Source organism: Macrobrachium nipponense, chromosome 34, assembly GCF_015104395.2.
Source record: "Macrobrachium nipponense isolate FS-2020 chromosome 34, ASM1510439v2, whole genome shotgun sequence".
NCBI lineage: Eukaryota > Metazoa > Arthropoda > Malacostraca > Decapoda > Palaemonidae > Macrobrachium > Macrobrachium nipponense.
Window position 1 is genome coordinate 70,282,559 of NC_061095.1, and position 19,498 is coordinate 70,302,056.

A 19,498-nucleotide genomic window follows, 5' to 3' on the forward strand; every position below is an offset into this window, starting at 1 on the left:
TGAGTGATACTTTTCTTCTGACTTTGACAATCAACACGTCACGTCTGGTCTATTTGCACGTATCACCCTGTCCGTTCTGATACCATAGTCCCAGAGGATCTTGCCTGATCGTTTTCTATCTCCCATCAAGTTGGTGCTCGTACCACTTATTACTGCAAGGTAGCTGATGTTTCTTGCACAGGCTCCAGTGGAGGGCTTTTGCACTGAATCATGCCTCTTTTTGTATGGTTCTGTGCAAGTGCCGGACATTCGCTTGCTATGTGGTTTATGGTTTCATTTTCGTATTGCACTTCCTACATATGGGAGAGATGTTATTTCCATCTATCGTTCTTTGAACATATCTGGTTCTTAGGGCCTGATCTGTGCCGCTGTTATCATTCCTTCAGTTTCCTTATTTAGCTCTCCCTCTGTAGCCATTGCATGGTCATCGCTGGCTAGTTCTTTAGTCTGTCTCATGTATTGTCCGTGCATTGGCTTGTTGTGCCAGTCCTCTGTTCTGTCTGTCATTCTCCTGTCTCTGTATATTTCTGGGTCTTCGTCTACTTGTTTTATTAGTCCATTCTTCCCATGCACTTACTTTAGCCACTCGTCTTCACTGGTTTTCAAGATATTGCCCCAGTGCAATTATTATTATTATTATTATTATTATTATTATTATTATTATTATTATTATATTATTATTATTATTATTATTATAGTATCTTTGACCATTCAGATATATCTGAACGAAACATATTTTCCAGTATATGGGAGGTTCTTGGAATTCTTATATCGAGAATCCTGAGGAAGGAGAGAGTCGCAGAGACGTTCATTCTCACAAAATTCAACTGTTCTAAGACTTTTCGAAATTTCATGTTGTTGCCTCTAACAGGCATAAATCGACACAGGCAACACCATGCAAGTTCCAGAGAGAGAGAGAGAGAGTTTCTGACTTCTTGACACTGACTGACAACCAGACTATCGAGATAAGAACTTCCTTTACCATTCTGATTTATGCGTCCCGCCGAGAGAGAGAGAGAGAGAGAGAGAGAGAGAGAGAGGGAGAGATAGGGAGATAAAACAGTCAAGAAGAGGCCACGGTAACAAAATCAAAGCTATGGTTTGGTTACTGCAAAGACGCTTTCTATTTTAACTAGAATTCTCAACCTTCATCTCTAACACAGACTTCCCGTTGAGTCCAAATTCCCGATTTCGTAAACGACGAAATTAGGAAGAAGAATAAACGAGACTAAAAGAGAGTTGCTTTGCGCGCTCCACCTCCAAAGTCCTCCATTATCACCCTTTCAGGAACCACTATTATCTCCTCCCTTATTGCCAAAGGAAACGCCTTTTACACATGAGTTGAAGAGGCCGGAAATTGTCTTGGGAGAAATTACTTCCATTTTGCTGTCGCTAATCGCTCTGTCATTTTACCGAATGAGATTTGGTTGACCTTCCCTTTTTAGATATGTTCTCCAACGTTATTAGATTTACATTCCTTTCCTATTAGATCAATTCCATTGAATATTCATGTAAAACTACTGTAAAAGAAGATGAAGCCAGAATAAGTGTCACTGAATATAGTCGTATAACGGAGATCATAAGATTTACAGAAATAGCGAAACGAAAGACAATATTAAGATATTTGACCTTTTTGAGGACAGATCAAAGTTCAGGAAATCTACAGCTAAATGTTGATGCACATTAAAGTAACGTAACAAGAGACAATGATTGTTGATATGTCAAAGTATTATCCGCTGTCATACGTTCCACCTTTCGGGGATAAATTCTCAGTTGAACTGTATTTTTCACTTAAGAGAAACAAGACGTTATAAATTCTCTCTAATGGGGAACAGGGGACCACTCCAATTCCTACATTTACATTCGACGACAACTAATACTTTGCAATTGACTAAGAAATTGGAACGATGCAAATGGAATGGCGGCCAACATTCGTTCTCGGAGAAAAGGAATTTGTCTATCCTGACCCATATTTCTCCGTGTAAAGAACTCCTCAATATATTCGGAGGTTAATTCTTTGATATTTATCATTATCTAATCTATAGTGATATCAATTCTACTTTAAACCTTAAGTTTTAGAGATAAGAATTACATCTGCATATTGAAAATAACAAACTCCGAATGCACAATACAACATTTGGGTTATTGTGAAGACAGAAACTCTTGATTAAAAAGTGTAAGGCATTTTTTGGTATATTGCAGAAAAAAATATGGCCCATTACACGCTAGAAATCGGGTTATATTTTGCACCCATCGAGTCCATGCCTGCAGAATGACCATACATAGCAAATAACTTATACCAGAATGGAATGAACAGCTGTGCTTAATGTCAGACAGCACCAGTGTAAATTCTGACGCTGCTTTTTCCCCTGAAAAGTTTTTTTCGTCAAATTCATACATTTTCCTAGGCTTCATTTAGCTGATGCCTCTAGCATCTACTAGTGTGTCCATGCTGGAATGATTAGATTGAGGAGAGAGGAGAGAGGAGAGAGAGACGAGAGAGACCGGAGATAGAGAGCAGAAGGGGGGGGGGGGGGACTTCACAAAATACCGCTGCATATTTTCTGGCTTCTTGACACTGAATGTGACAACCAGACCACCGAGATAAGACCTTCCTTTACAAATAAGATTTAGGATATCCGACAAGTCGGTCTCTCTTGTGTTCCTCAAAGGACCTTTGAAGTCCAAAGTTGATGAAAGTCCTATTAGGGATAATCTCTATTTAGTCTTTTAAATTCACAATTTACTAGATTTGCTTCTGTCAAATATAAATTAGGGCCTTGATGGGAAAGTGTAAAAGAAGATGTTTTATTTATTTTCTTAATGTAAAGTGGAATCGAGAGGAATAATATATTTTATTTCTCTTTTCTTTTCCTGCCTCTCTCTCTCTCTCTCTCTCTCTCTCTCTCTCTCTCTCTATCCTCTCTCTTTCTGTATATATTTAAGACTATCCATTGCTGGGAAATATGGAAGTGATATATATTATTAAATATGAAATGAACATAATATTAAGATATATTAGCCATTTCCAAACCTCACGAGTGTCAAAGGAGAATTGAGATACAATTTATCATAGACGAGGTGAACAGAATATCTCTCTCTCTCTCTCTCTCTCTCTCTCTCTCTCTCTCTCTCTCTCTCTCTCTCTCTCTCTCCTGATAAATCTCAGGCAACCCACAATCTATTAACAAGTTTCCGTGAACATTAATTGTGTGTTTCCACTTATTCCTTCATGAATTCTGACGCCTTAAAACAACTCAGCATAATTCCCATCTGAATATTCCAGAGTGGTCTTCTTCATTGCTAACGTAAATTTTTGTTATAAATCTGACTCCGAATGGAAATTAAATTCTTGTTCGTTATGCTTCAGAAATACTTGAGACCTGTGATGATAAACAGGGTGAGCTATATCCATGTCACTTAAATGTATTGGGGAAGGAAACGTAATTACTCAGGGGAAAATATCGCTATAATATTTACACCATTGGCATACAATCCTAGAAGCGGTTATTGAAGATATTCGCATTATTCGAGTTAAATTATTATTATTATTTATTGTTATTATCATAATAATAATTATTATTAAAACTAAAAGCTTATTAACTTGATTAGCAATCTTCATGAACTTGAAACGTTTATATGTGAAGAAAAACAGATTATATATTAACCAAACAATTAACAAAATCAGTGACCCTGGAATCTTCACAGATAAGGAAGTGGTTACAATGTTCTAATTTATCTTGGATCGTTTCACAGCACAGATTCACCTTTCTCACTGAAAGCTATTATTGGAACATATCATTTTTGCATCCCCTCTCTCTCTCTCTCTCACACACACACACACACACGCACACGCACTCCCATACACACGAACACACACACATAATAAAGGTTATAAAAGGAAGCCCCACTAAACGTACGATCATAAACCAAAGTGAATCACTAGTCTTAACTCGTTCTGCCTGTCTGTCAGTCCATCTCATATAAACACACGCACACAAACACGCAAACAAACGCACAAATATGTAAATACTAAAACCAGTATCAAAACAAGACGAGCTCTGACCACGAAACATTGATGACTCCATAACGAAGAGCGAATCTAAAAATGAATCTTTCTTTACTGGCGGAAACAATTACATCTTTGCCAAAATGACCCATCAATTCAGAATTCCTTCCAGGAGAGAGAGAGAGAGAGAGAGAGAGAGAGAGAGAGAGAGAGAGAGAGAGAGAGAGAGAGGAATTTTAAGTCCTACTTGTGCCCCGCAAATTCCACCCGAATTGCACAAGTTGGTAATTACTTGGGATCTAATTCTGTTCGGATTCTCTCTCTCTCACTTCCTTCTTCTATGTGTGTATATATATATATATATATATATATATATATATATATATATATATATATATATATATATATATTATATATATATATATATATATATAGATATATATATATATATATATATATATATAAATTATATATATATATATATATATTATATATATAAATATATATAGTATATATATATATATATATATATATAAATATATATATATATATATATATATATATATATATATATATTATATATATATATATATATATATATATATATATATATATATTATATATATATATATATATATATATATATATATATATTATATATATATATATATGATATATATATATATGTGTGTGTGTGTGTGTGTGTGTGTGTGTGTGTGTGTGTATATGTATATATATATATATATAGATATAATATATATATATATATATATATATATATATATATATATATATATATATATATATAATATATATAACACACGAGTACATAAAACAGACATGAATTAAACTGGGCAGGATAATCTTGTAAAGGGGAAACGGCTGATTAAGGAAGCACAATAGTTGTCTGGGAGTCACAGATCCTGAACGTCATTTCAGGGAGAAGACGAACAATTAAAAGTCGGGGAGAGAAACGCGAACCTTAATAAAAGTGTGGATAACGCAGAGATAGGTATTGCTTACGTAATCTAGGATTTTATGGCATAAAATAAAAATGCCAATTTTCTGATTCTAGACCGAATATACATCTTAAATATTCTCTAAATCACGAAAAAGACGTATTCCCAACCCCTTCATAATAATTTGCATGATAATAGCTCAATTCTCTTGCATGTCAAAGCATTGTTCCTTAAGCCTATGGAATGTTCATACGCCTACCATTCTTTTTTGTCTTATTTTATCACCGCTCATTTCAATACTGAATATATATGAATTAATATTTTGCAACTATGATCTAAAAGGAGCATTTTCTATATGAATAGTTTTTATTTATCACCTAGGACAAAAAATAAATAAAAAATATATTATTATATTATTATTGAGAAGATGAAGAAACCCAATTCCCATTCATATAAAAACAAGCCCCCCACAGGAGGGGCACTGACTTTAAATTCAAGTTTCCAAAAGAATATATCGTCATTAGAAAAAAAGTAATAGAAGTTAAAAGGTGAATGAAAGAAGGAGAAAGAAGAGATAAACTTATTTTAAAAAAGAAAATAATAGATTAAATTAATAAATAAATAGATAAAACGTAATAAAGTTATTAAAATGAAAGGAGATTTGTATTAGGGTAGTAATGCATTCAATCTTCGCTTGATGAGAATGAAAGTAACAATGACCAACATATCATTATTTTCCATTCAAGAAAAATCAGTTCGTTTCACGCACAACAGCAAAGAAAACTCAGTGTTACACTCAGTCCCGTCTGACGAAGCAGAACCGGAATAATTATTTCGACAAAATTGCGAGGGAAATCTATCTTTTTTCTTGCTACCCTGGAAGGTCACATTTCAGGAACGAGGTTTAAAAATGAACTGGTCTATTTTTCCGGAAGGAAAATCCTCGAAAGTCTGAGAATTATTTTATGTCTGTTGCTCTTTCCATTTTACATTTTCTGCTGCTGCTTTTACCTGGCGTTCAATAGAATACGGAAGGGGCTGCAGTTAGTGGCCGAAGGGACGCTGAAAAGACCCTTAAGTAAAGCCTACAGCGCACCACTTGTGGTGCACTGACGGCACTGCTACCGTACGAGGGAGTTCCCTGTCCTAAGTAGTGGAGGTCTTCTGCAAATTCGTCCTGACAAAAACTCCGCCATAAAAGTTTATTTGAGAAAACTTTCCTCTTTTGGTCCTCGGATGTGGGAGATTCTCGGTGTCTTCATTGACTCTTAAACACCAACAACAAATGCTGTTTTAAGTTTTTGTTTTTGTTTACACTGAATTTATTTCACGGGGGAACATTGCAATAAGAGAACATGAAAGCTTTTATATGAAAATTTCTCAGACCCATTTTTCGTTAATAGTTCAGTTTAAAGTCGTCTTGGAATGCTTATTATTCCGTGACCGAGATAATTTTTCTTTCGGAAAATAACTGATCATCGTAAAGAAAGTAACTTGAAATTAAAGTGGAAATTCGTTAATTAAAGAGCAGGGAAGTAATTTCCCAAACAGCGCTGCCTCCTGTTTATTCTTAAAGCAATTTGAGACTCATGCAAGGCAGCTGAGAGAGAGAGAGAGAGAGAGAGAAGAGAGAGAGAGAGAGAGAGAGAGAGAGAGTTTGATGTAGAGAGAGAGAGTGGTTACTGCTCTGTTTTCTGGTCGTTATTTGAAATAGGAGGCATATATATATATATTTCATACACACACACACACACACACACACACACACACACACACATATATATATATATAGTATATATATATATATATATATATAATATATATATATATATATATATATATATATAACAGACCTTTTACACTCGAATAAGACAATAAATTTCTAATAAAACCAAGACTAAACTATTGAACATCACTTATTCCTCTTACGAATAATACCACATTGACTGGAAAATCCACTCTCTCTCTCTCTCTCTCTCTCTCTCACTCTCCATGAGAGTAACAAGGCCATCACGGCATGCATTTTCCCGAGTACAGTCGAATGCTTCAGCACAACGACCGCCATTACTCGTAATTAGAAGGTGGCATGACTTCCAGTAAAGTAAGAATTAGTTCAACAAATCAATTCTGGTGGGTCTCATGACTCTCTGGAATCGCACGAAAACTCTGGTGTTATATAGTCTGCGGGATGAACAGTCTTGCAGCTGAGTTCATTTTCCTCGATTGGGTCCAGTATTTCAGTCAAATTTAGAAGTCGGGTAGAGCGTTTAATGCCTAAAGTGCACTAGTCCCTTACGAGGAACATGGACAATAGCTTGATATCGATATCTGTACCTAAAATAAATAAAAAAAACTATACATTTATACCGAGTGTCAAAATTTTCCAGAGGAACGATAAATAATGACAAGGAACTCACGACTTCTCTGCAAATATTTTCCTCCTAAAACTAAAACCTCCTTTTCCCAGGAGGCCCTTTCTGGTGCAACACCAAAATTCACTTTAACCTCCCCGGAAAAGAATCTTATCGACGCTGCTCCAAAAAATAATGGGGGAAAAGTCTTCATCAAAAGTTAAGGGAAAAATCTGCTTAAATGAGACACCAACAAGATCGTTCTTTGCTTCAGAAAGAATGTGACAAATTCTTATTCATTTTTTCTTTTTTATTTACTTTCGTGAGGAATTTCGCACCATAAGTTACAGGCTTAAGAAAGACGAGAGAGTCAAGGAAAAATGTTGTAAGGTTAAATGTCCCATCATTACCTTTTAATATCTTTTATATGATTTTTTACATCAGGAAAATAGTAGAGATGGTTCAGATTCTACAGCGTCCAATTCGTTACTATTCCTGATACGGTAAACTTTCTTTAATTCGATTTCTTAATTGTAAAACTAAATACATAAACTAATCGATGATAGATATATTTATTAAATCCCATGCTGCATTATTTCGTAATTAAGAAATATATAAACAACAACATCGTCACTCCCAAACCCTCAAAGGAAGGAAACTGGTGAAGATTTTTGAAAGCTCTCCCCTAAAAGATTCTTAAAACAAAACATGATGCAATATATTCCAAGAAATAAGTAAAGTTGCAAAAAAAAAAAAAAAAAAAATTAATATGACGGTTTCTAAGATACAGAGGAAAAAACCTCTCATAATTTAAAATAAAACTCTCACATTGTATATATATATATATATATATATATATATATATATATATATAGATATATATATATATATAATCAATTAATATACACAATGACATGAGAGAATAAATGAATATGATTAAAATGAGATTTAAACGAAATCCATGTAATGAGAGAGAGCTCCATTTCAATCAGCATTTTCAGAGCTCACACAGAAAATATAAAAATTCTCTCAGTTTTTTTTCTGGTTGGAATGATTTTCAAACTGCGAGGAGTTTCTTCTCGCAGTTAAAAATATAATTTACTTTGACATAATGGGAATCGCTTGGAATATTCATTAGGGAAATAATTATATTTCCTGGGTACGTCATGATGGATAGCCTTTGAAAAATTCATTACCTTTTGCAGTTCATTCAGTACATTCTACAAACCAAATAAACATAGTTCAGAATTAGCTGGGCAACCACCATAACAACTGGATGAAATGAGAAACTATTCAGCATTGGTAAACCTGTCAGCGAAACAATTATTAGGTCTTATCTTTCAGACATTTGGCAAAACTATGACAATCTCCACATCCTTAGGCAAATGGCACATTCAATAAGACAATCGCAACAACAATTAAACCGTTCTCAGAGTTCAGCAACAATTCTCGCTTTTACGGAAAACATTTTATCAAAATTGAAACAGTCAGCAAGACACAGACCAAGTTAGCAAAAATGTATTTTGTCATCTGTAAACATGAACTGGATCTTAAAACATGTATGTGTTCGAATACCAAGGATCATTTGTCCTAAACTTAGTCATATCAGTAAAAAGCACCTCTCACTAAGGAAACTCTCGTTTTTATTTTTGTTCCTACATTTAGTGAAGAATGTAGAAGTACGTGAACAGCACTGAGCCTCAGTGGCGTGGTTGGTATAGTGTTGGTGTACCACCTCGTTGGCCGCGAGTCCTGTTCTCGGGCATTCCATTGAGGTGGAGAGAGCGTGTATTTCTTGTGATAGAAGTTCACTCTCAACGTGGTTCGGAAGTCACGTAAAGCCGTTGGTCCCGTTGCTGAATAACCACTGATTCCATGCAGCATAAAAACACCATACAAACCAACCAAACAAACAAAACAATAAACAGCACTGGATGAGGTTAGTTGTTATCGGTCTGCTAGACCTATCATCCTGCCAGAGCATCGTCATCCTGATGCCTATAATGCAGGGAAGATATTTTCATTGGAGCAGCAAGACGCTTGTAGTTGTTCGCACCACCGCCTATATTATCATTTATAAATATCAAAGAGCTTGGAGATGCAGACACAACACCGCTCTAAGGAGGACGGCCTTCCAAACTGGAAGATGAAGCTGCTGTTTCATTTCGACGGAAGACTCCAAATTACAAAACTCTCCTGAATATAAGAATTATTTTGTAAATGTGGACAACATGTTTTTTTTTTTTTTAATAACCAAGAATGTCTCTAATGGCCGACGACCGTTTCATCGCATAAACGCAATTGTTTCACCGATTTGAAAATTGTCCGAAAGGAAATGCACACCGCTTCATGTTATGATCATTGCCCAGTTACTGCAGATTGTTAAGGTCTTTTTAAACCATTATCTCGTACTAACAACAGTTGTTGATGCTTGTACACCGGACGTTTCACAGTTTTGCAGATTGTTCTAATATAAAATAGTGATTGTCTCGTTTTTATGCAGAATGTAGCTACAGTTTGAATTGCAAAAGGTGTATACGCCTTTGTTGCCCTCAGCGTCGTGTCAGGCAAGTGATAATTTCGTGTATGTATATTATACATAGACATATGATTATAATCACTTTAGCACGTGATTCATTTATCACACATATCCACAGGTGAAAGATAAGAGACAGGGTGTAGGTCCTGACCGGTTTCGGCTTTATTTTCAAGACATTGATTGACAAAGGATTGATACATAGTATTAGAATTCACTATAAAGACAGTAACTGACGGACATACACACAACCGTTGAGACTGCAGATCCACCCACAGGCAAGTGTGAAGGTAGGAGTGGCTTTCAAAAAATCATTTTGGCTAAAATTTACAATAAATTCTCAGGGAGGCGGGGATGAACATCTCAGTACCGGTCAGGACCTACACCCTGTCTCTTGTTTTTCACCTGTGGATATGTGTGACATATACATATATATATTATATATATAATATATATATATAATTATAATTAATATATACTATATATATGTATTGATATATGTATTATATATACATACATATATATATATATATATATATATATATATTAGATACATATACTCTATAGTATAGATATAATATACACACACAAATGAAATCCTCACCAAGATAAAGTTTGCAAAACTGTGATGAAGTCTCATCGTGTCTTTTATTGAACCAACGCAGTCAGTGGAGTCAGAGCAGAACAGAATAACAAAGAGATAACACCGTTTGAACAATAACATCCATGAAACACTTATTTTTGTTGAACTCTTTCTAGTAATGCTTTGGTGAAGAGGCTCTTTGTTAGATCAGCGAATGTAAAGTTGAGTCTGATCAATAACGACTGGTATATTACTTATATATATATATATATATATAATATATATATATATATATATATATATATATATATGTGTGTGTGTGTGTGTGTGTGTGTGTGTGTGTGTGTGTGTGTGTGTATACATACTACATATATACATACATACATACATACTATATATATATGTATGTATATATATATATATATATATATATATATATATATATATATATATATATATATATCACACATGTGTGTGTGTGCGTGCATTATTTAATATTAATACTTTTGAAACAAACGATTGCCTTTTGTATCGTAGAATGTTCCAAAACTATTTCTATTCTGTGTTCAAAATTATTTCAGTTAAAACACATATAATTGAATACAGAAACAAGAGAAAGAAATTGGTTTGTTAATTGAGTTGGAGAAAGTATCCTGATAACGGCAGACAAAAAGAAACTATCAAATTAACATATATCACAATATTATCAAAATACTTGACAATATATTTAAGCCTTCATTCGCTGTCACTAAATTATGATTTCGGTGAGAATGATTTATTTTTGTATAAATATTTTGTTTTATAGAGCCCGACTGAGGCTTTCCTCGTGCCTTTTCGACGTGTTTTGATGGGCCAAAATAGCACTACATCAGGGCGAAATGATCTGTGAAATCCAATTGTCACTGAATCTGTACCATTCGCCTTTGATATAAATGAATAATATTTTTATGAATGACTTAACATTTCCACATTACTGGCGTCCGGTTATTTGTGCTGAGGGGAAATGAAAGTTTCAGTATTTGAATTGGACTAATTCAATACGCTATCGAACGTGATGACATGGGTATATTGGTTATAAATAAATCCCGATAAAAAGGGCGATAGTTGTTAGTATCATTTGAGCAACAAAGGACGAACGTATATTATTGAATATATATTATTATTATTATTAGGAGTGAAATGATTCACAAACACACGCACGACCTTGAACATAAGGGGTTAGGTCACAGTGAAACGTTGGTTAACAGAAATACAATGAAGAGATGAGAGAGGAGAGAGAGAGAGCGTTTAAAGTTTAAAGAGCCAGGCACCATTGGCAAGTTTGTGAGTGCAGAGAAAAAGAGAACTTTCCCAGGCGAAAGTGACGAGGCTCCTTTCCGAGGCTATAAATCTCATTTACTGAGAAACATTTCTGCAGCTCAGAGAGGAGAGAGAGAAAGAAAGAGGAGAGGCGTTCACAAATCTCTTCAACCACAAACGAACACAGGTAACGCCATTAATATAAATTTATTCCGGAGCATTTATTGAAATTTATGGAATGTAAGAGGAATATACGAACAGGTGCCCATCGCCCTCCAAGCAAGAAGTTATTCGGTTTCGTTTCTACAATTGAATTTGCCCTCAAACACGACTTTTCATCCGGAAAATCTCCGGAGTGGGATCATTTAGTCTGAAGGAATTCAGCGCAGATATTTTGTTTTTAAATTAAACATTTTGCAGGGAGCCCCAACCCCTTCCCCTTCCCCCCCCGACGCACAAAAAAAAAAAAAAAAAAAAAAAAAAAAAAAACAAAAAAAAAAAAAAAAAAAAAAAAAAAAAAAAACACGCATACATGACTTGACCAACTGAATACCATAATATTCTTTGGAAGCTTCTTGAATTTCAAGTCAGTGGCCCTGTGGTGGGCTTGTTACATTTGAAAAGGATTAATCTTCTGGATGCTAATAATAATAATAATAATAATAATAATAATAATAATAAATAATAATAATAATAATAAATAATGTCTTCACACTTATGAGTTTTGAGAACAATGCACGAAATATGTAAATCATTGCAAATAAATTATTATTATTTTCATTATTATATTTTACTTATTTTTTATTAATTCATTCATTCGTTAATTTATCTGTTCATCTAATAAGTGATCTTTCTGTATTTCCCATTAGATTCTGTTGTTTCCTTCTAATAAACACCATATTCTTTGGATGCTTGAATTACAAGTCAGTGGTCCCCTAAGGGTGGGCTAGTTCCATGTGAACAGGGTTCGCCTCCTGAATAAAAATAATAATAACAGTACAGAGTCAAAGATATCAGCCGTTTCGCAGAGTTCTGTCAGACTGAAATAGCAGGTAGCTTGCGCAAACGATCTGAGCACATATGTGAAGCTTTCAAATCGAACAGGAGATTACAATGTTCCCAAATTGGTTTGTCTTGTAACCTGAGTATAGTCTCTGTCCAGATTTCTATCAACTGATTCGTTACCTACAAGTTATATTCTTTTGATCTTTCTTGAGATCTCCAGCTGAAAACCACCATGACTGCAGAGGGAGAAAGAAGGTACAGTAAAAGGTAAAATATAAATAGATGAGAAGGATTAGGAAATAAAACCGATGCACTTGAAACTCAGGAGACGTCAGCAGCAGCATCAGCAGAGATTAACAATGAATTGGCTCCTGGCTGAAACATTTGGAGATCAGAAGATTCCACAGCTGCGCTAAGCTAAGTATTCCAGATTATAGTTGTGGCCAAGACACAAAACCCCTGGAATAAAAACTTACATTCTAACATGGCAAAGAGCTCTCGGTCCCTACTGACGAACAGATCCATAAAAACCCGAGTGAGACAACTTAAGTGATTCTGTAGTAGTGAAAATATTGAAACTATAATTTGTTTATCCATACTTCATCACTCTCGGAGTTCCCAAATTGAATTTACGTTTCGTTAACCTAAAACAAAAAACTCTCTCGTTAGCGATTTTAATTAATGAAGTATGACCATATTAAACTCCAACTTTCAACTTGAATCTGAATGCTAATAAGAAGTTTTGTGGCTCCATTGTAAATAATGGGTTCCTCTTTTAATTTGGGGTATTTCATGGGAAGCATTTTGCATTGGGTGGAATATTTTATATATATTTTAATCATTAACTGGTGAATCTAGAATAACGAGCTTAGATACTTGTGACAGAGAGAGGAGAAGAAGAAGAAAAAGAAGAAGGAGAGAGAGAGAGAGAGAGAGAGAGAGAGAGAGAGAGAGAGAGAGAGAGAGAGAGAGAGAGAAATAATATGTTGTAAGAAACTGACAAGAGGACAATTTACCTATTCGTTCTAGGATTACGGAAGTCTCTCTCTCTCTCTCTCTTTCTCTCTCTCTCTCTCTCTCTCTCTCTCTCTCTCTCTCTCTCTCTCTCTATACTTTATGGCTCCTACTGAAGAAAGCGATTGGGCCAGATATTCTGAAGTATTGTTATACTTCGGGACGGAACGTGGAATGCATCCAAAACTACCAGATTCCTATTGTTCTCAAAAGCTATACTTTACCAGTGTAATTCATGAATCCTGAATACTTTTAAAAAATGCCTTTAAGACAGGACGATAAAATGACACTTACAAAAAACAATGGTTTTGTAACGAGAGAGAATTTTGGTAAAGAATGGCCGATATCATTCACAAGAATAGATATGCACCATGATAATACTACTAAGAATATGCAATTTGCAGAGGCCTTTGCAAAAGAACCATTAGATCGACTCTGAACCAGAACTTCATAAAAGTTGCAGAAAATGAACTTCCTAACTTCCAAGTCGCAATTTCACAAAAGAAGATATTCCAACCCCATCAAAGAGGCTGCAAAGGCGATAAAAACTAATCTGCAGAAGAACCAACCACTTATCCTCTGACCCAAATCCTCTGGGAGAGGAATCAAGGTACATCACGAAGTTTTGGGGGAAAGAATTTTAAAGTTTTATCCAAAGCTGAGCATCCATTATATATTGTAACTTAGTTAAGAAGAAACTGATAAAATACTTGGAATATGAGATGAGCAGAGTATTTATGATAAAAAGTGACAAAAATTAGAATTTGCACAGTTCCCAGACATTCAAGTGTTAATCTGACAGTCTCCGAGACTGGTGAGAAATGAATCGCTTGGAGATTTAAATCTAAAACACTAGGATCGGTGGAACTTCAGTCAGTCAAACACAGTCATCTAATCCAATATGCAAATTCCTCTTTCACACTCACCACCCTCCAGCCTAGGCCAAAATACAATTTATTTGTAATTGAAGATAAACAAGTTAATCTCTTGTCAATTTCCAAAAATTAATATGGGCGTCAAGGAGTTTTACAATTTGTTCAATCAATATGGAAAGATATCACAGATTATTAATGTCAAATTACATTCTGTAATGACCAAATATTGATTCGCCAAGAGCAATGATTCAAATATGCTTCAGTATTTCATTTCTGCTGTTTTAAATACGCATTTTGATATTTACAATTTTGTTACAAACAGTTTATTTATTGATGGTCAGTTTTAAAGCAAACATCACTTTTTAAGTAGATCTTGCAAAGTAACTTTATCAACTCATTCCTCTCCATTAAAGCCTAATCATTTATTTGTGCGGATGTGTGTGTGAGTTGGTAATCTTGCTTGAAGGGTTACTTCTACACGTAATATCAAACAAGGAAACATTAAAGGAAAGTATTCATAAAATGAAAGCATTATTTTGTGGGTAAAACAACAGGAAGGATTCAGAATCCATTATCAAAGTTAAAGCTTTATCAGGCAAGATAAAAAACTCTCAAATTCATTCACAAGTTTTGAGATGTCGGCAAGTTTCTTCATAGGGAAACTATTCCACAGGAGAGAGAGAGAGAGAGATGAGAGAGAGAGAGAGAGCACTGGATGCCGTGCCATGTCACCTAGCCGATCTGCGATATCATAATAATAATAATAATAATAATAATAATAATAATAATAATAATATCATACAAAAAGGCAACAAAGTAACGAGAACTGAAGGGATAAAGCTACCAGATGGGAGCAACATCAAACACATAGATGAGACAGGATACAAATACCTGGGAATAATGGAAGGATGTGATATAAAACACCAAGAGATGAAGGACACGATCAGGAAAGAATATATTCAGAGACTCAAGGCGATACTCAAGTCAAAACTCAACGCCGGAAATATGATAAAAGCCATAAACACATGGGCAGTGCCATTAATCAGATACAGCGCAGGAATAGTGGAATGGACGAAGGCAGAACTCCGCAGCATAGATCAGAAAACCAAGGAAACATATGACAATACACAAAGCACTACACCCAAGAGCAAATACGGACAGACTATACATAACACGAAAGGAAGGAGGGAGAGATACTACTAAGTATAGAGGACTGCGTCAACATCGAAAACAGAGCACTGGGGCAATATCTGAAAACCAGTGAAGACGAGTGGCTAAAGAGTGCAGGGGAAGAAAGACTAATAAAAGTAGACGAAGACCCAGAAATATACAGAGGACAGAGAAAGACAGACAGAACAAAAGAGGACTGGCACAACAAACCAATGCACGGACAATATGAGACAGACTAAAGAACTAGCCAGCGATGACACATGGCAATGGCTACGAGAGGGGAGAGCTAAGAAGGCAAACTGAAGGAATGATAACAGCGGCACAAGATCAGGCCCTAAGAACCTGATATGTTCAAAGAACGATAGCCGGAAAAATAACATCTCTCCCATATGTAGGAAGTGCAATACGAAAAATGAAACCATAAACCACATAGCAAGTGAATGCCCGGCACTTGCACAGAACCAGTACAAAAAGAGGCATGATTCAGTGGCAAAAGCCCTCCACTGGTGCCTGTGCAAGAAACATCAGCTACCTTGCAGTAATAATTGGTACGAGCACCAACCTGAAGGAGTGATAGAAAACGATCTCGCAAAGATCCTCTGGGACTATGGTATCAGAACGGATAGGGGGATACGTGCAAACAGACCAGACGTGACGTTGATTGACAAAGTCAAGAAGAAAGTATCACTCATTGATGTCGCAATACCATGGACACCAGAGTTGAAGAGAAGAGAGGGAAAAAAGGTGGATAAGTATCAAGATCTGAAAATAGAAATAAGAAGGATATGGATATGCCATAGTGGAAATCGTACCCATAATCATAGGAGCACTAGCACGATCCAAGATCCCTGAAAAAGGAATCTAGAAAAACTAGAGGCTGAAGTAGCTCCAGGACTCATGCAGAAGAGTGTGATCCTAGAAACGGCACACATAGTAAGAAAAGTGATGGACTCCTAAGGAGGCAGGATGCAACCCGGAACCCCACACTATAAATACCACTCAGTCGAATTGGAGGACTGTGATAGAGCAAAACAAAAAAAAAAAAAAATAAAAGAAAAAAAAAAAAAAAATAATAATAATAACAATAAAGTCAATTTAATCATATATCTCTTTAAGAGATGCTTGCAGCTTGAAACTAAACTTTTAACTTTTCACTCATATGCTCAGCCATATTTACCATTTGCTCGACGTAGAAAAAAATGCTGCAGCGTAATTATGAAAACCTTTACGATTCGCAAGGCAAGCTCATTTCAAAGTTTGATGTTTTTTATGAACCGAAGCTAATTTCACCACATGCTAATTCTTTTTATTTTTATTTTTCTGGATATGTCGGTTCAGCACCAAAACACATCGCTACTTGATGAAAATGTAGCCCTGGATTTAAGGAATACTTTTTTTTATTTAATTCCTTCTCATTATTTAAGAGAAATTTGTTAAATGATCTAATTTTAGAGTCTGACGAACAAGTTGCGCTTTGGTCTTAATATTTCTTTTACTTTTATAGTCCTTTCAAAGTATGCGCCCCACGTTAGCTGGAGGTGGTTGTGGGTTCATTTATTAGTAATAAAAATCCTTTTTATGGATTATGCAGTTTCACCCAAGGGATCTGCTTTGCTTAGTTTAATGGCATGACAGTAAAAAAAAAATTTTGTCTTTTAGATTTATATCCTACTAAGGTTATTTCCGTTTCTGCTTCTCTTCAGGTAATTAGTCTCTTAGCCCAATCTTTTATGTTTGGTAATATATTTGTATCATCGATATTCTGCATCTTTTATGGAATTCCGATCCAAACTTGGTCGAATGATTCTTTTGCAAACTGGATATTCACAGCGGTCGCGTCTCCTCGATGCTCATCTGTTCTCGTGATTGATGTCAGCAATTCTTTCTTAAAATTCCTTCTCGTTAGGAAACCTTTGTTTGTTGCAAGTTTCAATTCGTCTGTTGTGTGAAGTGTGATGTCTGCTGTCATAGAGGATTCTGGGAAAGTATTTGGTCTCTTACGAGTGTCCCTGGGACAACCATTCTTTCTGGGAATGGGAACAATAGGAATCTGGTGTTCTGGATGTTACGGTATTCATAGAAAAAAAATTAAAGTAATGTTTCAAACTTTCAAAACCTGGAAGACAAATACTTGACCATAATGCATATGAAACAATTTAAGAGAATGAATCTCTCTCTCTCTCTCTCTCTCTCTCTCTCTCTCTTTCTCTCTCTCTCTCAGACACACACACACAACGTTCACAATAAGATCGTTCAGAGGTGTCCACATTTCGAGATAAGGGACCAACCACGCGAGCTGCCGCTCATCAAAGGCAAGAGAGAGAGACTGAGGAGAGAGAGAGAGAGAGAGAGAGAGAGAGAGAGAGAGAGAGAGAGAGAGTATGCAAATGAGATATGTCAGACATTCCTCTTATGTCGATGGAATTATAGCAGCCTCCATAACTGGAATACACAAACACTTCAGACTGTTGTTTTCTTTTGGAAAGAAAACTGGGGTTACGTCACAGGGTTTCTGTGCTACCAAAGTGTTCTAGAGTTAAGTTCTTTAGTACCATTAAAGAAATCTCCCCCACATACAACTTCTGCACAAGTAAAATACTTACAAAATGCCCTGTCTATCATTGACCTTCTATTTCGTTATACGTAACCACTTGTGAGAACTTACAGAACTTAATTTATAAGTAGAATAATTACAGATGCCCTTCCTATCATGAACTTACTACTTCATAACATATAACTACTTGTGAGAACTTAAAACAGAATTTACTAATACTTGATACCATTCAATGTTTTCATTCTCGTTTCCTTCTTCAAATATTACCCAGTCACGACAAAACAGCTTCCCTTCACCGGATGTGGTTTGGGAGTCCTATTTCCTTTAATCATTTCTCCTGGATGGAGGAATAAAATTCGGAATGGAATACTCAGGAATATCTGGGAATTCTAATCCAACCTAGGTGGTCTTTTATGCTCTCGTGTCTTGCTTTGAATTCAGTTCTGGTTTGTGGTCAATCTTCCACTTGTATTCGACTTATAGTTGACACATAGTCGACTTAAATTTCGACTTGTTTTCGACTTCAATTTCAACTTGTATTCGACTTCAATTTTGACTTGTATTCGTCTTATATTCGACTTAGATTTCGGCTTAAATTTCGACTTACATCGAATGATATTTCGACTGATATTCTACTTATATTCCATATTTTATTCGACTTACGTATATTCGACTTATGTTTCGGTTTATATTTGGCGTGTATAATTACTTTCGAAAGCATTCGACTGTTCTATAAACCCTCAAAGCTAAACAATTCGTTTACTATAAAAGCCAATAAACTTTTACCGGCCAATTAGTGCTTTCCAAAGGCCACCAGTTTTCCGGATTATTTAAACGCAGAGTTGTAAAAGTGACTCTTTCATTGATCCTTCTGCGTCAAATGGCAAATAAATAACTTTGTTTCGAATGATTGAGATTGAAAGAGCGCTTAAATTGGCATGAATTATTTATCGATAGGCAGTTAAAGTTAAGTGGAATGTTGCTTTACATACGAGTTAGTTAATAATGGTTTGATCTTGTTTCTTACATGTATGGTTCTCAGGAGACCGATACTTCCTTGTTGTCCAAAAATCGGTTAAATAAACACTAATGACAGCAGAGTTGTTTCTGTTGTGAGGTAAAGAAAAAATAATCCATCGTCCA